Source organism: Rhopalosiphum padi, chromosome 2, assembly GCF_020882245.1.
Source record: "Rhopalosiphum padi isolate XX-2018 chromosome 2, ASM2088224v1, whole genome shotgun sequence".
NCBI classification, from domain to species: domain Eukaryota; kingdom Metazoa; phylum Arthropoda; class Insecta; order Hemiptera; family Aphididae; genus Rhopalosiphum; species Rhopalosiphum padi.
In genome coordinates, this window is record NC_083598.1 from 48,620,761 (window position 1) to 48,643,589 (window position 22,829).

General features: G+C 34.7%; 1 long non-coding RNA gene across 2 annotated transcripts in view; it reads right to left on the reverse strand.

Moving 5' to 3' along the window:
• LOC132922958 (uncharacterized) overlaps positions 1-22,491 on the reverse strand; it is a 38,211-nt gene extending 15,720 nt beyond the window's left edge. For both annotated transcript variants that reach the window (XR_009661075.1, XR_009661074.1), the window contains exon 1: positions 21,804-22,491. This is a non-coding gene — a long non-coding RNA (uncharacterized LOC132922958). The remainder of the gene's footprint in view (positions 1-21,803) is intronic.
• Positions 22,492-22,829: the final 338 nt, after the last annotated feature.

Sequence of the window (22,829 nt, forward strand, 5' to 3'; positions counted from 1 at the left end):
CATAAATATTCCAACGGAACTCGATTCAACCACAATTAATGTGAAACTCGGTAAAGAAATCACACAAATCATGGCTGTATACAAAAGCCCCTGTGCCACACTCAAATCGACAGATCCAGATGCGCTAACCAATCACAGTGGCCCATTCATAATCGGCGGCGAACTGAACGCAAAGCACACAGACTGGCACAGCCATATCATTCAGTTCCGTTTCGTCGTCCGTTCGTATCGCACGTCCGCCGCACCGCACACACTCGTATTGTCACACACCGCGAAACCAGTCGCCGCCTCCGACAGGCGTGCCACATGCTCCACTCATCACGTGTCGTCTCTACGCGCAATCTGCCGATATCGTGCGAATATGGGAAATAAAAAGAAACGCAACAAGACTCCGCCGCTGAATTGCGCTAAAAAAGTCCGTTCTGATCCCAAATCACCTCCACCTCAAGTTAATTCCATGAAACAATGTTTCGAACCACCGTCTCCCAGTCCTACGGACAGCGAATCATTATCAGGCGAATCCTTTATATCTTCAGACACAAGTTCCGACTCACAATTTGACGACTTCACCGTAGAACCAACACCAGGTAACAGTTTATTTAACGCTAATTCAATCGCATCTCAGCTATCACAACCACAACATTCAAAACCTAAAACGGATGAGACTTTTATTTCCTTCCAACCACCAAAAAACAACCCAAAAATCCCACCAATAATTCTCAAAGGTTCAGCCTGGAGAAAAGTGGCGGGCAAACTTATGACTACTATTCCAGAAAATTTATTGGAAGCAAAGTCCTTTGGACCTGAGTCTATCAAACTCCAGTGCTTTGACATTGAACTTTTCCGAATAGTTCAAAAATATCTAACAACATCGAACACCGAATATCATACTTACAGTATCTCTGACGAAAGAACTCTAAAAATAGTTATCAAAGGTCTCCTTAGGGGAATCTCAGACACTGAAGTTTTAGATGAACTTACTAATCTAGGTTATACAGTAACCAATGTAAGACAGTTTGGTAAACAAGACCAAAAACTTCCCATTCATATGGTTGTTTTAAAAAACACACCAGAAAATAAGGGGATATTCAACCTCAGATCACTGTTCTACATGACAGTAAAAATAGAAAGATATAAGTCAAATACACCAGCTCAATGTTACAACTGCCAACAATTCGGCCATTCAAGCTTACACTGCGGCGCTTCTCCGAGGTGCGTTAAATGCGCTGGAAAACACAAAGCAAAAGACTGCACTAAACCTCTTGATGTAAAACCAAAATGCACAAATTGTAATGGAGACCACACATCAAATTACAAGAAATGCCCAGCCATCACACAAGAGTCAGAAAAAAGACGTTCACTCAAGCCAAAAATACTTAACCAACTCACTCACGATAAAATCCAACCTCAAATTCAAACTAACGCGACAGATTCATCACATCAAACCATCTCTCTCAAACACTAGCTATGCTGAACGTACAAAACCAAAAGTCAATAAATCAATTTCCGAACAACTTCAAAACTTAGTTGTAAACATCTCCTCTGAGAACAGTGATGCGAAAACAATCATAAACACCATAGTGGCACTACTTCCACTACTACTCAATTTACTTAACCAAATATGAATTATACCAGAATAATGTTTTGGAACTGTCAAGGCATAAATCGGAAACGCCTTGAACTTCTAAATTTAGTCCAAGAAAAGAAAATTGACATTATCCTATTAAATGAAACTCGCTTATCATCCAATAAACAATTCAAACTACCTAACTTTATTACGTACTCAACCAACAAACCCTTGGTCAACGGTCGCCCACCAGCGGGCGGAACAGCTGTTTTGATAAACCGAAAAATCAGCCACATACAAATTCAAATCAATACTAATTCGATCACTAATACAGCAATTCAACTAAAACTAGGTCAACACGAAATTCGGCTAGTATCTGTCTATAAAAGTCCGGGTACTCCACTTCAAACTAAAGATATTGAAAATCTTCTTGACACCCAACAGAATGTGATAATAGCAGGGGACCTAAACGCAAAACACAGAGCATGGAACAGCCGAATAAAAAACCAAGCAGGAATTTCTCTAACCAAATATCTCAACTCCAGAATCGACATAACAGTAGCCGCCCCTACTACGCCAACAAGATACCCTACGGACATCAGACACTATCCTGACGTACTCGATATAGCAATAATGAAAACGGGAAAAATAAGTTATGTACTAGAAAACCTCACACAAGAACTATCTTCTGACGATACCCCTTTACTTAATGATAGTTCCTTAAACATAGCTCATACCTATCCACCTAAACCTCAATACGCAACAAATTGGGAAACATTCGCGGAAGAAATGGGAAATCTATCATTTACCTTTCCAAAAATCAATAAAACAAGTCAGATCGATGGACTGATTACTCAACTGTCGTCAACCATTTCAGATAAACTGGAAAAATGCTCAGCTTTATTCTCAGCTCAAGATAGGAAAAATGATCTGCCACAATTTATTCAAAATCACATTAAGAAAAAAACGGACATTAAGAGCGGCCTGGCAAAGGTCCAGAGACCCAAGTATAAAAAAGGTCCTGAACAAGCAAACTTCACTTGTCAGAGATCTGCTGCAATCACATAGGGATAATGAATGGACAACATTTCTAGGATCAATAGAAAACAACGCTCAAGGATGGTCAAAGCTTTACAAATTGAATAGAAGACTTCTCCGAAAAATGCCTTCAGCGCATCCGCTTCAAGATGGTGATAACAATCTTCAATTTGACCCTGAATCCAAAGCCAACCTTTTTGCAATAACAATGGAAGAACAGTTTAAAACTCTAGATAGTCACTGCTGGGACGACGAAGTAGTTCGTGAATCCTTAAAACAGCATGATGAGGCAATATACAAAAAATCAATATTTTTCTCTCCTGGAGAAGTACTCGAAACAATACGAAGACTTCCAAATAAAAGTTCTCCGGGACTAGACAATATTTCCAACTGCGCATTAAAACATGGTGAGAAAAAACTCGCATACCATCTTTGCCAAATATTCAATGCCTGCGTCAGATACGAATACTTTCCCACGGCGTGGAAAGAAGCAGCAATCATAATGTTACCAAAACCGGGTAAAGACCCCAAAGAGCCGTCAAATAATAGACCGATTTCTCTTCAAAATACAATGGGCAAAACACTAGAAAAACTTCTTCTAACAAGATTAAAAATATATATCATGCCTAAAATCCGTCTAGAACAACACGGCTTCAGAGCAGAACACAGCACGACCGAACAACTGATAAATATATTAGATATAGTAACCAACAAACTCAATATTAGGCAAAAAACAGTGGCTACCTTCCTGGACGTACAGAAAGCCTTTGATAAAGTCTGGCATGAAGGCCTTTTATTCAAATTACTAACCATGGACGTGCCTCATCAACTTATCAACATCCTTAGATCGTTCCTCCAAGACAGAACATTCAAAGTAAAAATAGGCGACCTACTTTCAGCCTCAAGAAAAGTAAGTGCAGGCGTCCCTCAGGGGTCATGTCTTTCTCCGCATCTATTTTCTATCTACATTAATGACATGCCACTAGATAAAGAAGCCAACATTGCTCTCTTCGCGGATGATACAGTATTCAACGCCACCGGCGCTACGAACAATGCAGCAATAAAAAGAGTACAAAGACAAATTGACCTTGCTGTTCCTTGGTTCAAGTAATGGAAAATAACATTAAATCCATCCAAAACAAAAGCAATCATGTTCAGTAACAAATTATTGTACCAAGCCAAAACACTACATTTTGGAAATACTCAGATAAAATGGTCAAATACAGTTAAATATCTGGGAGTAACTATCGACTCAAAACTAAATTTTGTCAACCACATTAAAACCACGCTACATAAAGCATCTGGGGCAAAATTCTCACTATTTCCTCTCATTAATAAGTTAAGTCCGCTTCCTCTCAAAACAAAACTATACATATATAATATGTATATAAGACCGATAATTATGTATGCCTCTCCAGTGTGGTCATCAAACTTATCCAATTCAAGTTGGCAGAAACTTGAAACATTCCAATCTAGAGTTTTAAGATTGCTAACGGGAAGCGACTGGTACGTGTCCAACCACACGATAAGATCGTCACTGAACATGCTATCAATCAAGGACACTGTAAACAAAGAGAAAAATGCAACAACTCAAAAGATTCAAAATTCAAATTCCGATCATATATCATTCATATTCAATAGAAAAAGCCACAAAGAATTATTCAAAAAAAAACCACTTAGTATATAAACATAAGCATTAAAAATCAATAAACATTTCTTAATCACAACGTAAATCCCTCTGGCAGAAGCATAAGCTTGAAACAAAGTAAAAGAATACAAAGCAAAGCAAAGCAACTGGCACAGCTTACACTGCAACAAGTCTAGCAAAACAATTGTGCAACACGCTGAAACGACAAACCGTTACTCGATCGGAGCCCCCGACTCGTCCAAATACTACCCGTATGTCCCAAAACATCGTCCAGACGTCCTCGATATTTTCCTACTTGATACACCAAACATGAACTATACTCTCACTAATCACTGCGACCTCTCCTCAGACCACAACCCGCAATTAATAAGCCTATCTTCTCAACTCGCGCAATGTAGACCACCTAGTGCAAGAAATCGGATAAATTGGAGGAAGTTCCAAACTGAACTAGCACCTCACATAAAAAATAACTACATCTCATCAATCTCGGACATTAACGAATGCATAGAACAACTAACCAAAGCCATCCAATCAGAATGCTGAAATTGCTCCTACACAGTAAACCAACCAGAGCCACTGAAATCGATACCGGACGATATTCGACTCGAGATTGACACCAAACGATTATTATGTAAAAACTGGCAACGTACACGTGACCCAAAGGTAAAAACACTTTACAATGCACAGGTGTCCTACGTAAAAGATATACTTTCACGACATAGAACATCACTATGGCATGCTTTCACCTCCACAATAAACTTCAAAAATAAATCTATAAATAAACTAAACCGCCGTCTTCTCCATAAACCTCTACCTTGTCAACCACTAAAATCGCCAGAGGGAACCAAAATCTACGATCCAATCTCGAAGGCTGAGCTATTCGCAGATTCTATGTCAGATCGATTTCAAAACAACCCGGGTCCTCCACTACCCGAAGTTGAAAACTCCATTCAACAACTTCGTAACATACAATTACCCCCATCAACAACCCATATATCACCAAACGAGGTATGGAGTATTGTCAAACGCCTCCCCTCCGCGAAAGCACCAGGGGGGATGGCATAACAAACAGAGCCCTAAAACACCTCCCGAAAATAGCAATTGTCCTCCTAGCAAATATATACACATCATGCTTCAGATTCTCATACTTTCCCGACCAGTGGAAAAAAGCTCATATCGTAATGATCCCTAAGCCAATGAAAAATCACCTCTTACGCGATAATCACAGACCCATATCACTGCAAAACACAATGTCGAAAGTCTTTGAGAGAATTATACTCTCAAGGCTTAAAAATCCCATTAATATTAGGAATGAACAACATGCTTTCCGTACGGGCCACTCAACTACGACACAACTAATAACACTCATCGACGACCTAACATCCAAATCCCAAGAGGGAGAAAAAACAGTGGCTGTCTTTCTGGACGTGGCGAAAGCTTTCGACCGTGTGTGGCACCAAGGCCTGATCTACAAACTGATGACAACTAACGTTCCTCTCCCCTTAATCAAGCTGGTGGACTCCTTCCTACAAAATAGATACTTTCAAATTAAAATCGACGACCCCCAGGGTTCATGTCCGTCGCCACTGCTATATCTCGTCTACACTAATGACTTCCCCACCTTAAGACCAACAACAGTATCGCTCTTTGCAGACGACACCCTCCTGTACGCTAGTAACCACAATTACAAATACACAGTTCTAGCATTACAGCGACAACTTAACATAACATCAGAGTGGTTTTCTAAGTGGAGAATACAACTCAACATATCAAAGACAGTAGCAGTTGTCTTTGGACCTATCTCCAGGAACCGTGAATTGAAAGTGGAAATAGGAAACCAACATCTGGAGTGGAACCACCACGCCAAATACCTTGGCATCACTTTTAATTACAACTTGGGCTTCAACAAGCACATCAAGTTCACTTTACAGAAAGCGCGTGGTGCCCGGACAGCACTATATCCAACACTCTATATCACAACAGTGCTCTTCCTCTATACACAAGATTGGTGATATACAAAATCTACCTAAGGCCTATTGTGTTCTACGCCGCAACGATTTGGAGGCACCTCATTGGCCATCACACGTGGATCAAGATCGAGGCCTTCCAACACACAACATTACGTATCATAACCGGCGCCCACTATACGGTAACAAACCAAAATCTATTAAAATCTAAAAATTTTCCACCACTCAAAGAAGAGGCACTTCGTCTTGCAAAAGTACTCTAACACAGTTTATTTACCAACAAATTCACACACCTATTACGTCTAACCTAACCTGACAAAAACTATCCTGTAACACCCCATTCAGAGTGAAAAGGCTTATCCTGGTGCTCTAAATAGGCCACCGGCCGACCAATCAAAGCAAAAGCGCCAAACCTAACGTCAGAGTGATTTAAAAGAGGAGAATTAAACACAACGTCTCCAAGACGATGGCAGTGGTCTTTAGGTCCAACTCCAGAAATCGCAATTTGAAGCAAAAAACAGAAAACTCACCTGGATTGGAACCACCACGCAAAATACCTCGGTGTTATCTTTAATTATAATCTAGGTTTCAACAAGCATATTAATAAAAACACCTTACAGAAGGCGCGTGGTGCCCGGACAGCACTATACCCAACACTGAACCATAACAGTGCGCTTCCTCTGCCCACAAGATTATCAATATATACAATTTACCTAAGGCCTATTGTGCTATACGCCGCAACGATCTGGAGGCACCTCATTGGCCATCACACGTGGATTAAGATCGTGGTCTTCCAACACACAACATTACGTATCATAACCGGCGCCCACTACACAGTAACAAATCAAAATTTACGGAACTCTACAAATATTCCACCACTCAAAGAACACAGGCACTTCATCTTGCAAAATCAAAACACCGGGAATTATTATAAACGATCAACTGATACAATGGTCATCCAACACCAGATATCTAGGAGTAACCCTCGACCAACATCTCAATTTTGGCAAACATTTCCAAACGTGCCTGTTTGCAGATGATGTATATTAATTGAATCCTCACCTACCTGGGTCCTGCCTCCAGTAAGGCCAAAATAGAGTCAATACAAAACATCTGCTTAAGAACAATAATCACGCTTCCGTGGTTCGTATAAAACAAGACTCTAATAAACTCCGCGCGTAACTCAACAATCAAATGTAAAATTTAAAAGAACAGTAGAATACTCTTCCACAAAAAACTAATAACCACCTATCCCCACATCCGTGACCTAGGTCACTCTATCATAAACCCAGGTTTAACTAGGAACACCAAACACCTCGACTGAGCACAGCTATAAAAAAAATCCATAACAGTTCAAACCCCCAGAGATCAATTCAGATTTCACCCTCCGCTTGAACCAGTTGCTGATTGCTACAAAAATCAATCCCAAGAGTAGAAGTCAACATGGGCGGCCACAGAGCTGGTCGTTCCAAAAACTCCGCAGGTTGAAATTCCCCGCGCCACGAAGTCAACTCCGGAGTGAAAAAATGGTCATGCATTTCCCCACCACTCTTAGAACCCTCCCAGAAAAAAGGACGTCAACGTAGTGCCCCGCCCTCTCCCGTCCAAGATGAAGTAGAGTCAGTTTCTGGTGAGTCGTATGTCAGATAGTTCAATTACCTCGCTTTCGTCCGCTGACCAAAACCAATCCCCCCGCTTTTGATCATATAAACTAACCATTAGCTGACGGTCACGTAGTCTCTGAGCCTACAGAAACAGCCATTAAACTCTCTCACCGTATACCTCCGATATTCATCAAGAAGTGCTCTGATTGGTGCATAATCGCTCCAATCATATTCAACAACTCCATCCTTTCACCTGAATCCATCTCCGCCCAGGCCTCCTCAGACGGATCTGTAATGATTAAAACACAACATGCTGCCCACTTCCGGTTTATCCAAAAATCTTTAATTGATTATACAATCCTATTCCAAACAACAAATCTCCCGGAAGATCGTACCAAGTACATGGGCAACGTCAAAATGAAATAAAAAAGGAAAAAAATCCACATCAAAATATCTCACAACTAACAAAGGCTCTCAGCTTAGGATAGTACATAGGCAAACAACAGTCTATCAAAGCAAAGCAACATTATCTTCCATCACCCACCCAGTGTTCGATTCATCATCAATCAACAATCATTGTTCAATGACACTAAGATATACATGGTAATATATGATTAACTAAATTTAAAAACAAATTCTTTATTTTTAAAAGACTATCAATTTTAAAACTCATAATTAAATTTTATTGAATGTGAAGATATTTGAAATATATTGTACAATTTTGATATTAGATAAATTATTGATGTCATTAGCGATCCACCAAGCTATGTATGATAAATTAAATTTACTAAACTAAATTACTATTTTGCTTTATTTATTATACTTTCAAATTTGAGCAATGTTTAAACAAATTACTTAAAAATTATGTTTAAGTATTTATATGAACAAGTTAGTTAAAAATAGTTGCTTCTGTGTTAATAACCTTATAGAATACAGGTGCTAGTCTTTAAAAAGTTATATCATTATAAGTAATAATTGTTTATAACACTCACAATATTTAAATTTATTAGCCACAGGTATTATCTATATTTATATTTATGTTCAACATGATTGACCTACTTAACTTACAGAATTTTGGTTCATGCCAGCGGTTAATATCTAGTTCAATCAATATGTATCAATTTATATAAATAATAAATCATAATATAGGTATTTACTATTTTGCTGTATTTATTACACTATTAAATGCAACAATGTTTAAACAAATTAATGGTATATGATAAACTCACAATGGTAGCTTTTGTATGAATAACTTTATAAAATATAACTGCAAGACTTTAAAAGTTATAAATTCTATAATTTTATTAACACAAACCAACAAAAACCATACATGCAAATATTCATTAAGTAAATTTTTGAATTGTATGAAATTATTACATTAGTAAATCTAAATATTAAGGTGCTGAAATTTACTGAATTGTCTAACTTTTCATTAAAATAAAAATGTATCATCAAATGTTACAATATCAATGAGGAGAATAAAATTTAATGAATAAACACAATGTCACATTTGCAGTCTTAGAAAACTACAATGACTTTTAGAGTAATTAACCATTTGCTTTTTTTTAATTTATTACCATACTAGAACAGGACACAATGGGCGACCGCAGAGTTGGTGCCAAAAGAAATCGAACTCCAGTCTCCAAACCAAAGAAGAAACTTCGCAACAAATCCTTCTCACCGCCACGGGTAGCCAACGTCAACGCGACGGACCGCCATCGCCCACTCCATCATAGTAATTTTCTGACTCCTCCAACACCATCACTATCCATCCATTAACTGGGCCAAGTTCTCACGCATACTAGATGAAGAAAAATCGAACATTAATCATTCCATTAGCTCCAAGCAAGACATCGACAATATCATTGAAACCTTCACTGATTCCATCATTACGGCTCTTGACATGAGCTCTTCTATCCATGTCTACAAAAAAGATAGAAACTCCATCCCCTTCAAGATTCTACGAGAAATCCGTGAAAAAAATCGGATTAGTCGTAAACGGCAACTCACCCGCGATCCCTAAATCAAAAGGTCGCTTGCTAAAATTCAGACTGTTAGACTGCTGCTTCAGACCCACTAACAGGACCAGTGGGACTCGTATCTGGAATCCCTGAACTCCAATGTAAACTCAGTATTCAAACTAAACAAAAATTTCCTCAGGAAAAAAACAGCCTCCTAACAGTCTTTTATTTTCAAACGAAGATAAAACAAAACTTTTTGCGGATTCTCTCAGGAAACAATTCACTTCCTCGCCTCCCCAAAGTATCAAACAGCATTCTCTTACTGAAAAACTCAATATAAGTGAATCTAAAATATTCAGTTCCCCTGGAAAAATCTAAAAACTAATTTCCACCCTAGCCAAAAACAAAACGCCAAGCATCGACTAAATAACAAACGCTGCCATAAAGTGTCTTCCAGTTAGAAGCATTTTTTTTTAATCTCACAAAAATCATAAACGGCTGTTTAAAGCATAGGTTCCCAAAGTGGTCTATATCGACCCCTTGGGGTCGATTCTGACCTGTAAGGGGTCTATGTCAATGAAAATTAAAATTGGGGGTGCATCATATGTAAATAGGGGTCCACGAAAGTTAAATCGAAAATGTGTGTCATAATTTTTTCGTAATATATATATATGTATTTAATAATATGTGTGTGACAATCACGGATATAGATACTATGGTTGCACGACGACTTATATTGGATCACGGCGTTGAGCGGCGCTATATTTGATCATATGCCGATTGCCATTTTTCTATGTTTTCCTATAATTCACTGATAAGAGGAGATTTGAGATTAAACTTGACTAATTTGAAGCCAAATATTGAAAAATTACTATCAAAGCATCAGACTCATCTTTCCCATTAAATATGTATTTCAAAACTAACCTTAATTTTTTTTTTATGTTATTAAATTTGTATTTGCATTTATTGTCGTTTTAATTATTAAAAAAATTATTTGAGTATTGTCATTATTAAAGAAATAAAGGTATTATTATTATTAAAAACAAAACATTTTTTATTTTAAAAAAATGCACTCCATATTAAAGCCTATTCAGGTGAGCAGTTCTGTGTAAGCACTGTAAGCTATGAAAAACACCTAGATAAATTTGTAAAAATTTAATTTTAGGGGTCTACGAAAATGAAAAAAGTTGGCAAGTGGTCTACGAGGCAAAAAAGTTTGGGAACCTCTGTGGTTTAAAGCATTGCTACTTCCCTGAAGCGTGGAAACTATCTTCAGTCATATCCATATCAATACCGGGTAAAAACCTCAAAAATCCTGAAAGCTAACAAAAAAAGCCCTATCCCAGCCAAGACCAGGCTTAATTTACTCCGTATGTATATCGTCCAAACAATCTCCTACACAGGTGCAGCTTGGGCTCCATTTATACGCAAATCCCCATGGAAAAGAATTTCACTTCCTCGATACCCTAGACGTCCAAGACGGTTCAATTTACAAGTTAAATAAGAAACTCCTAAACAAAACCCCTGCGGTCTATCCGCTGATTGGCCCAAATGGCCTTATGTACAAGGATGAAGAAAAGGTTTAATTATTTGCTAACACATATGAACGCCAATTCAATTCAACTACGGGCCCAGTCATACCAGAAGTCACCACCTTCATCCACTCCCTTCAGTCATCCCCACAAACTGTTTGTTACACAAAACCGAGGACCGTCCAACAAATTATCAACCGAATCTCAAAACGCAAAGCACCTGACGCAGACTCCATCACTAACTTAGCCATCAAACTCCTACCCAGGAAATCAGTTTTATTTCTCATCCACCTCTTTAACGGATGCCTACGAATTGGCTACTTCCCAAAGTCGTGGAAGCACGCAATCGTCATTACTATCCCCAAACCAGGAAAGGACCACCGACATCCAGCCAACTACCGCCCTATTGCACTACTATCATCCCTCTCAAAAATCTTTGAACGAGTTGTTTTGGTGAAACTAAATGCTGCGATTGGTCCCAAAATCAGAAAAGAACAATACGCTTTCCGACCACAACATTCCACAACCCACCAGCTTGTTGGCCTTATTGACAATTTGGCAGCAAATTCAAATAGAAAACTGCGCACAGCCGCCGTCTTTCTTGACGTCGAAAATGCCTCCGATAGAGTTTGGCACGCAGGCCTATTATATAAGCTCCATACCTTGGGAGTCCTTACCCCACTAATAAATATAATAAACTCGTTCCTCACAGACCGTACTTTCTCGGTAAGGCTAAACACCATCATATCCAGTAATAGGCCGGTTTTTTCAGGTGTACCTCAAGGCTCCTGTCTCTCGCCGACACTTTATTTGGCCTACACAAACGACGTTCCCCTCAACCATAACGCCCGGCTTTACTTATTCGCCGACGACACCATGTTCACCACCTCGAACAAAAACCCGAAAAGAGCAGCCATTCAACTGCAAAAACAATTGAACATAACATTAACCTGGTGCAAAAAATGACGTCTCAACATCAACGCTCTAAAAACGGTTGCGGTCATGTTCAACGGTCCCACTTATTTCGCCTCACACCAGCTGAATCTAAACGGTCACCAAATCCCCTGGTCTCCTTCATCAAAATACCTCGGTGTAACCATTGACCGAAATCTCACATTCTCAGCACATATTAAGTTAACGGTCAAGAAAGCCACCGCCGCCCGTGGCATGCTGTACCTGATCCTAAACCACTCCAGCCCCATTCCCATCAAAACCAAACTTAATATTCTGCAACTATATATTAAACCTATCCTTTCATACGCCGGTCCGGCGTGGGGACCACTAATATCCAAAGCGAATTGGAGCAAACTTGAAGCCGTCCAAAATATCGGCCTCCGTACTATCACCTCCTCCCCATGGTTTGTGACAAATAAAACAATTCTTTCTTCAACACGCACCTCCACCATCAAACAATCAATATTAACCAACAGCAAGAACCTATTTCACCGCAACTCAAATTCAACTTTCGCCCACATCCGCCGTCTTAGACAATCCACCTTAACTACCGGCCCAACCTCAAAATCCACAAAGCCACGCCCCCTCTTATGGTCCAACTCAAACTAACAAAATAATTCACCACAACTTACTCAACTCGTCATAGGCTAACGCCTGGAACAAGTATATAGGCATATCGCCGTTATATCAGCAATGCAAAAGCTCATGCCTTTCCCCAACACTTTTCAACGTATATACGAACCACATACCCACCTACCTAAAGGCAAACGTCTCGCTTTTCGCGGACGATACTATGTTCTACTGCTTAAATAAAATCGCGCGAAGAGCTGCCTTACAACTACAACGCCAAGCAGACATAGCGTCTGAATGGTTCTCAAAATGGCGTCTTCGAATCAACGAATCAAAAACAATTGCGATTCTTTTCGGTCGCACAAAGCCAGCAAGAGTCGACCAAATAAAACTTAACAATCTACCGATAAAATGGGAAAAGAACGCTAAATACCTCGGGGTTACAATCGACCGCAATCTCACTTTTTCTACTCATGCTACCAACAACATCAAGAGAGCAATCAAAATACGGGGTATGCTCTATGCTGTACTAAACAAAAAAATCCCTATCCCAGCCAAGACCAGGCTTAATTTACTCCCTATGTATATCGTCCCAACAATCTCCTACGCAGGTGCAGCTTGGGCTCCATTTATACGAAAAACCACATGGAAAAGAATTTAGGCCGTCCAAACCATTGGCATAAGGACCATACTCGGCCAACCCAAGATTGTTAGGAATTCTACCCTTCTTTTTTCTGCGGGCTTTAGTTCAATCCAAGAGTCCATAAAAAAAATTACAGTAATGTTTACCAAACCACACCCATCACCTATCCAATGCAATAACCTCCCAAGACCACATACATGGGCAACTTCCAAATAAAAATATAACAAGTACAAATCAAATAATCCACACCGCATCACACAACTAGAAAAGGCTCAGCCTGGTATAGTTCACAGGCAATCTAGCAATAGCAATAGGCATTCCCGATGACCTGGAAGAGCTACAATAATTTGTATCCCAAAACCAGGCAAGGACCCCCAAAAACTGGACATCTACAGACTTATAGCTCTGCTCTCTACCTTTTCCAAGCTTTTTGAGAAAATCATTCTTTTCTTACTCCAAAAGCACCTAACATCATTAGACCTGAGCAAAGCCGCGTTCCGTCAAGAGCATTCAACCACGCAACAATTAATTTACTTAACTAGCCTTATCAGATATAACCTCAAAAACTGAACCCACACAGCCGCTGTTTTCATCGACGTTGAGAAGGCCTTCGATTGAGTCTGGCACGATGACCTCCTCTTTAAAATGTCAACTAAGAATATTCCTACACATCTCATAAAACTAACACAATCGTATTTATTAAATCGCTCATTCTGTGTTCGGATAAATGATCAAATCTCTTCTCCAAGGACTATTCTAACAGACGTCCCCAGGGATCTTGCCTAGTGCCAATTCTGTACTTAATTTATACCAAAGATATCCCTGTCACCGTGAAAGCATCTCTTACTCTATTTGCGGATGACACCATGTTCCATACCTGTGAAAACAAACCAATTAGAGCAAAATTCAACTCCAAAGGCAACTCGAAATAGCATCTGACTGGTTGCTCTCAAGTGGCTCCTCCGCATAAATGCATCCAAGACCATTTCCATATTATTTATCCAAAAAGGGACAAAAACCTGCTTCAGCTCTCTTTCAACGGTACCCTCATCCCATGGTCAACCCATGTAAAATACCTAGATGTCACAATGGGTCGCACTCTCAACTTGGGAAACCACGTACTAAACATAGTTAAAAAGGCAACAATAACTCGTATCAATATGACGAAAATGTATATTCTACCCATCTTGATGTACGCCGGAGCAGCATAAGAATATATAATCTGTTAAAATATGTGTCATGAATTAATTTTACTACAATATTTTCTATTTCCTGATTTTATTGCTTACAAATTATATTGTATACAAATTACAAGATATAAATACCTAAATACTTATTATTTATTAAAAGTTCATAATTAGAATTACACATTTTATCTAAGAGCTAAGGCTCATAAGTTCTTAGGATGAAAACTATAAACAATTGTATGTAATTATGTGCTTTCAATTATTAAATGTTATTAGGCATTTAAAATGCATAGTACTAATTGTTAAAAAAATTAACGTAGGTACCTTAAGCAAAAAATATGTTATTGATTTTATTAGAACGACGCTAAAATACAATTTTGCTTAAGACAAACTATAATACAATTTTAGTTTAAAACATGGTTTTAGCTTTTAAGTAGATATACTAATTTAACTAATAGAAGGTAGGTACAAGGAGGATGTGATATATTTGTAACTTAAGAGGATGCTACACCCGCATGTGTTTTTCTGTCTTACAAACGCATTACATAGCAAAATATAAATTCTAAGTAATCCGTTAATTGAAAGGGGGTTGTATGCTTATTTTAAAATGTACATGCAATTTATAAATTGCTTTAAAATTAAAATATTAAAAAATAAACCTATGAGATTCACTAGATTATATTGTCTCTTGAATATTTGATAATATTAAGCTTAACAGTGCGAGTGTATCGTCCTCTTAATAATTTATTAATATTATGGACATTAATTGTAAGCATGCCAATTTTTAATTTTTATAGTCAGTATGTTTCATCACCTACTAATTAGTATTTAGTAATGTTACAAATATAATTAATATAATTCCTAATTACCTATAGTTTATAAATTTATAAGTTACACGGAAGTTTAAAGAATTGTAGCAAAGTCTTATGAATTACTAGAAGGTCTAAAGAATAACTATTAATTTTATGGAAGTCTAAGGAATTAAATGTAATGAAGTTAAAAATAAATGCTCATTCATTGATATACCTTTTTTTTTTTTATTGTATGATTTCGAGTAAATAAAAACTTAAATCCAGAAATTTATACTATATGGAATTTCAACAACCAACCTGTGAGCAATTTTTCAGAGCAACTCGGTCACTTACAAGTACTTACTTTGTTAACTGTTGTAAACTTTTTTATGAAAGATATTATGTCAAGACTTTAACGTATTGAATCAATAAACGAAACTAAAGCTGAATTATTAAATTCAAAAATAGACATTAAATTTACTCAGGAGAAAAAATCTACTAAAACAGTAGAAACAAATTTCTTATATTTAACTAATGATACAATTTTAAATATTATACATAGAAGTTATGATGATGCAAAGGAAATCGCTAAAACTCATATTGGAATTATTGCATACACAGATTTAGTTTTTGAAAAGCAATTATTTTTTTAACAAAACTAACAGGAAAAAAGATACAAAATATTAAAAAATAAAATAATTGAAGAAGAACTTAAAGCAGATTTATCTCGCAGCAATTTAATTAATGAATCAGACTTCTTAGATATTGCTGAAGATTTTAATAGTATTAGCAAAATATTGAATAGTGAAAATTCCCTACATCTTAGAGACTTTAGTGAACTAATTATAAACAAAAATTCATGTAGAGACAATGCAAATGAGATTCCCATAGATTCCCTTTTGTGAAAATAAATTTACCAAACAATGAGTCAACCATTATTAAAAAGTATTCACTTTGTTGGCTATTGGAAAAACCAAGAGATCGAGTCAGTAGTGATCGGTTGTGGCGGTTTATCATTAACTATGAATGTAAAACTAACAAAAAATCATTGTAAAATAGCCCTGAAAATAAAATACCACCTGCCTATACACTGACCCAAAAAGAAAAAAGTTACTTCTGATGAAGATTCTTCTGAAGATGCACAAAATGAAAAAATAAGATATGCCGATTCTCCAAACACTAAATCTTTCAAAAGCAGTCAAAATGAATATATTGATAACAATATAACATTTCTGACTGAAAATTACTATGCTATCATAAATGACAGTGGATGGTATATTAATCGTATTCTAGAAATATCAGAAAATAATTGTTAAATAAAATTTTTAAAAGCAAAGTTGGATAAGTTTAAATGGCCTAAAGACAACGATATACAATTAATACCTCAACAATACATATTTTATGGAACCATTTCTTTGACTGGTTGTAATTCGTTTAATATTAAAAGATCAGATAAATGTAATATTCTGAAATTATACAAAAAATAAAAAAAATAATTTTTGTTAGTTATAATGTTTTTAATTTGTTTTAAATTGATAAAATTTGTACTTATAATTTTGGTCTTATTTTTCTCTTTTTATAAATTATTTAATTGTTAATCAAGACTTAGTTCTATACATAATATTAAGTAATATAGTTAGGTACAAGTAATGAATTGTTATATTTTGTATTAAAAAAAACAACCTAAAAGCAAAAACACATTTATTTTTTAATCCATTATATATATTATTATTATTTCAATTGGTACATATTGTTTACTTTTATTTCAGTTAAATGTAAAATTTAAATTTATATTCAACTTTTTTTTTTTACACAGCACAAGTACCTATGTTAACATTTAAAGAACAACATTTTAATAAAGTCTGTACTTACTTAAAACTTACTTTTAAGTTTAATACTAATAAACTGAGTAAAAAAAAAAAAAATTATTTGTTCAAGCCTGATAAAGATACATTTTGATTAACTATTTGAATATTGTTTCAATGTATTTTTAACACTTGTACACCTACTAACATTTTTTGGCTCTTTGGTCTATCAAATACATAACGTTTTATATGAAATCTATAAAGAGTATTTTGGATTATCTGATGTAAAATTATAGATGTTTCAAACAGCTACTTAACCTTCTAATAAATTAAACTGTATTAGAATATTTTAACATGTAATGTACAATATGTTGAAAGTATTTTTTCAGTGTACATCGAGTGCTTGAAGAGTACGGACGTTAGTCGCGTCTTATCTTTAATTTTCTTTGTGATTAAATAGTTAATTGGCTTATAATTTCTCGATTATATTTTATAAATAAGTATAAGTTGTGAAAATGTTGTGTAATGAATGCAATGATGATATTTTTGATGGAGATGAAATTAAATGTTCAACGTGTATTACACTTTTACATTTTGGATGTGCTTCGTTAAGAGAAACCTTGTTTAGAAAAATGTCAAAAAACGCTAAATTGAGCTGGAGTTGTAATAAATGCAAATATTCTGTTCCAAAGGATAAAACACCGACTTCGGAAAGTGCTACAGTACTTAAAAATATGGATTCATGTACCTTATCAAATGAAACTTTTAAAAGTCTAATTGATTCAGTTAATTACATGAGCGATAAGTTTAATAGCTTTGGCAATCAACTACAGGAAATGTTAACGACAATAAAATATATGAAGGAGGAAAATCAAATTTTAAAAGAACAAAATAATAAACTGAAAAATGAAGTTACTTATTTAGATAAGCGTATTAATGTCTTAGAACAAAAATCATTAGAAAACTTTGCAGAAATTGTTGGTGTTCCAGAAACAAATAATGAAAATTGTATTAAAACAGTGGAGGCAATCGCGGCATCAGTAGGAGTTGAAACAACTATTTTGAAAGCTTATCGTATCCAGTCGAAATTCCAAAACAAACCAATGATTGTCTAACTTTGTTTAATAGAAATCTGTTTTTTAAAGCTAAAGTGTATGCACGTGAAAAGAGTTTTAAATTTGTTTGGTTTAAAGACTTAAAATTGTTTATAAAAAAAAGTGAAAGTACAAAAGCCATAATAATTGATAATGAGGACGCTTTATCTAAACTAATTTAATTGAACATCATTACAAAGCAGATATTTTTTGTTTATATTTTATATCATATTTTAAATGGAAAAATGTTTAAATATTGAAGGATATCTAAGTTATAAAACAAATTATTTTGAATCTTTTTCTGAATTATATCATGTAAAAAATGTAAATAGTAATAATTATGTAAATATTTTTTGTTGTAATATTAGAAGTGTAAACACCAATTTTGATGAATTAATGTTGTTTTTAGAAAGTGATAAAAATAATGAAAAATTAGATATAATTATTCTAACTGAAACTTGGCATAATGCTTCAAATCATTGTAACTACACTATTGATGGCTATAAACTATTTTTTTCAACTATAAAAAGAAATCAAAATGATGGAATAGTTATTTTTGTTAAAAACACTTTTAATGTAGACTTTTTTGAATACGATTATGTAGAAACAAACATTGTGAAAATCTCTTTAATGAATCTTTGTCTGCCAATAAATATTTTATGCATTTATAGATCACCCTCGACTGATATACGTAGTTTTATGGAAACATTAAGTAAAGTTATAAAGGAATATAAATATAAAGGTGGCTATACTGTTCTCATTGGAGATATGAATATTAATATTGTCGGCGATAATTTAATTAATAATGAATACCTAGATCTATTATCTGTGAGTGGTTTTGCGTCATTTATAAACATTAATACCAGATTACTTAATGGTCGTAATCATGCTTGTCTAGATCATATATTTATTAACAATAATGAGAACCTAATTAATTTAGTTAACTCTGGTGTGTTGCAGACTGATATAAGTGACCACTTTTCTATCTGTGTTTCTTTACCAATAATCAATCCCTTAAAAACTAAAGATAATACTTTTTCTATAATTGATCATAATAAAATTAAATTGTTATTACAAACAGAAAAATGGTCTGAAATATATAACAAAACTAACACTAATCACTAATGAGTGTTTTAATACATTTCAAAATATAATTAGTAAAGCTATTGATATATCAACTGTAAATAAAGTGGTAAGTTGTAAAAATAAACGTTTAAAAGAGTGGATGTCCGCGGGTTTACTTTGTTCTACACGACATAAACAATCTCTATCATTAAAATGTAAGAAAAATCCTAATAATGTTAAATTAGCTACCTATTATAAAAAATATAAAAATAAATGAACGTATAAATAATAAGTGTTCTAAGACTTGCAAAAATACGTTTTTATGAAAAAAAGTTTAAGAGTGTCTCTCATAGTTCAAAAGCAACATGGCAACTAATAAATGAAATAACGCGCTCTAAATCAAATAACAAGGATAAAATTGAAACGGTAGTAAATAATGAACAAATGTTTGATGCAGAAACGGATCCTGAAATGGTATCTAATATTTTTAACGATTACTTTGTAAACGTAGGAAAAAAATTAGCTTTATTTTTTATCAACACACAACTAAATTATAGACTATAATAATGCTTATACTTCATACAGTATTTCTATATACAGTAGAACCTCATTAATTCGGACCTCATTAGTCCGGACTTTGCTTAATCCGGACAGCCATTTATAATACGTAAATTACGCTAGTTTATGTCATAGATTAAAATAAACGAGAAAACGAATTCTAAAAATTATGTATTATGTATCATGTATTTTTAGGTTAAATATTGTAAGACATACATATGTATTTATATTTAGTTTGAATAATAAATTAATATCCAATATATTTTTTTTTTAATTTATAATTTACGATTTTTGGTTATTTTGTTTAATCCGGACTTTCAATAATTCGGACAACCTAGAGCCCCATATAGTCCGGATTTATGAGGTTCTACTGTAGTATGTATTTTATTTTATTTTTTCGTTTCTAACAAATTATATTATTATATTATGTCTAAGTCTATATTATAATATTATTATTGTTACTTGATAGTTGTTATAATTAATTAAATAATATTAACAACATAAAACCATTTGGCTTTTATTATAAAATATTTTCTAATATATACAGGGTATTCCTTTAAAGTACAGAGTGATTGGAAAAATAACATTTATAACTAATAAATTCACAATAAAAATATTTTTGACATGAAAACAATTGGAATAGTGAATGTAAAAAAAATAAATAAATTAACTTAACTTATTTCTTAAAATGAAAAATAAATTCGTTAATTTCATGTTAATTAAAAAATAAATTTAGTAAGTTAATAATTAAAATATTGAAAATCCAAACATAACTAGTTAAATTAATAAGTTAAAATTAACTTAACTTTTAACTTATTAACTCGTTAATGCCCAGCCTTGATATTTTGTATATAATATGGTCAATTATATGTTATAAAATTTTGTATACAGATTTAAAATTATTATAGATAATCTGTGGTATTATCATAGACTATTTGAAACTTTAATGGTATTATAATGAATAGTGAATACTCTACATTATGGAAACATAATACTTATGCTTTGGTAATCTCAGTGGCAAGACAATCATGCTAGCAATCATAGTAATCTATAATTTTCTAGGTGACCTTGAGGTGACCCCAGAAGGCGCTTAAAACAAAATGGTGTTTTAAAACTTTTGAAGGACTAAATTTATAATACTATCCACATCATGAAGTTCCGTTGATAGATAGCTTCTTCTGTCACAACTACTGCCTCATTGTATTTAATGTAAAGTATTTTGTATTTACTACTCAGATCACTTATACTTATTGTAAAATTTATTACTGACAGTGTACAATTTATTATAAAAATTAAAAATTAAAAATGTCATCTGGCCAAAATAAGAATTTTTTACCAAAACAATTTTTGCCTCTAACATCATAATAAAATCGAAAACTGTGGTCACATAATGAACTCTTGAATTCGTGACTAAGTTAAACCAAAAATGAAGGTATGATTGTATGAAAAATTAAAAACATTGAATATATTCGATAGGTACTTATCGAGGTACTTATTTATATTGATATTTATTAATGATAAAATAATCAATAATACTTATATAAATAATAACAAATAATTTGAGTAATGAGTAATCAATAGTGTCTTTTGATATGACATCCCTATTTGTAATTAGATAATAGCTTAGGTTATCGAGTTGGATTAAAAAAGTTTTTATGATCAACCAGGCGGCACCTTTTAATTACCCACTTCAGATAAGAAACAAAAAACAATTGTTAATAAACAAAGTTTCTATAATTTATAACACTATTAGGAGGTCTAAGGTTCATAGTTCATACACTTAAATTTATTTTGTAATGAAAACATTTTTAATACTAACCGGACCTGACAGGTGAAAACATCCAGTGCGTCTGAGTGGCGGCGATGTCCCAAAATCAACAATTTTATTCAATTTCGACGCTTAGTACCTAATAGGTATGGTAAGATGATCAACCAGAGCAGCTATGACACGTATGACACAAACGATGGCACGAACCAGGTTGATAGCATGAACACATGCAAGCGCAATAATAAGTTCGTTTCGGCAACCAACGGGTATAAAATTCCGAATTCGATATACTCGCGCAATAATGTATTACATAATGGCAAAGTGCGGTACGGATACAGCACCACAGAGGTGATTCAACGATGGATAGCAGTAATAACACGCAATTCGATAGGTACTCGGAATAATGCAAAATTATTATTTATTAAATGACCCATAGCGGAGACGGTTAGAAATGCGTAGGTAACGTAAAAAAAAAAAAGCACGTGGTCGAACAGTAAATTATCGACGGAGTGATGGCGGCCCGCGACGTCAACGTATCGCAGTTGAAAACAAAATCGAGGGCGGCATACGGAATTAGTTTCAATCGTTCGCAAAAGCACAGACTTTAAAACTTTAAAAGTAGCTATCATAGTGGCCTATTCATTGTATTCATTACGAAGTACTAGAACATGGAGGATAACTGGTATGATTTTCAAATAGGCTCGACAGTCGATCGATACTCAGTAAACAGTGAATAGACGATAACGGATGAATTTACCACAATAAATTCGAGACGCACAACTGCCGTATTAAATATTAATAATCGGAGCAGCGCAAACAGCGCTCCAGGTGTCTAGTTTTTGAAACTACAGTAGCGGCGGTGGCGGCTACTGCAGCTGCTGGGTGTCGGGTCACATAGTACCACAATAGTACGGAAGCGTTGAAGGGCCAACGGCCAACCCACGGTCTGACGGTATTAAATTCCATCAATATAAAAACAAAAAATTTTAAAAATAAGATAATATATTTTCATTTTTCTTGAATAAAGTAATTTACAAAAAAAAAATGTACACATATCCGTAGTATATGTTATACCTA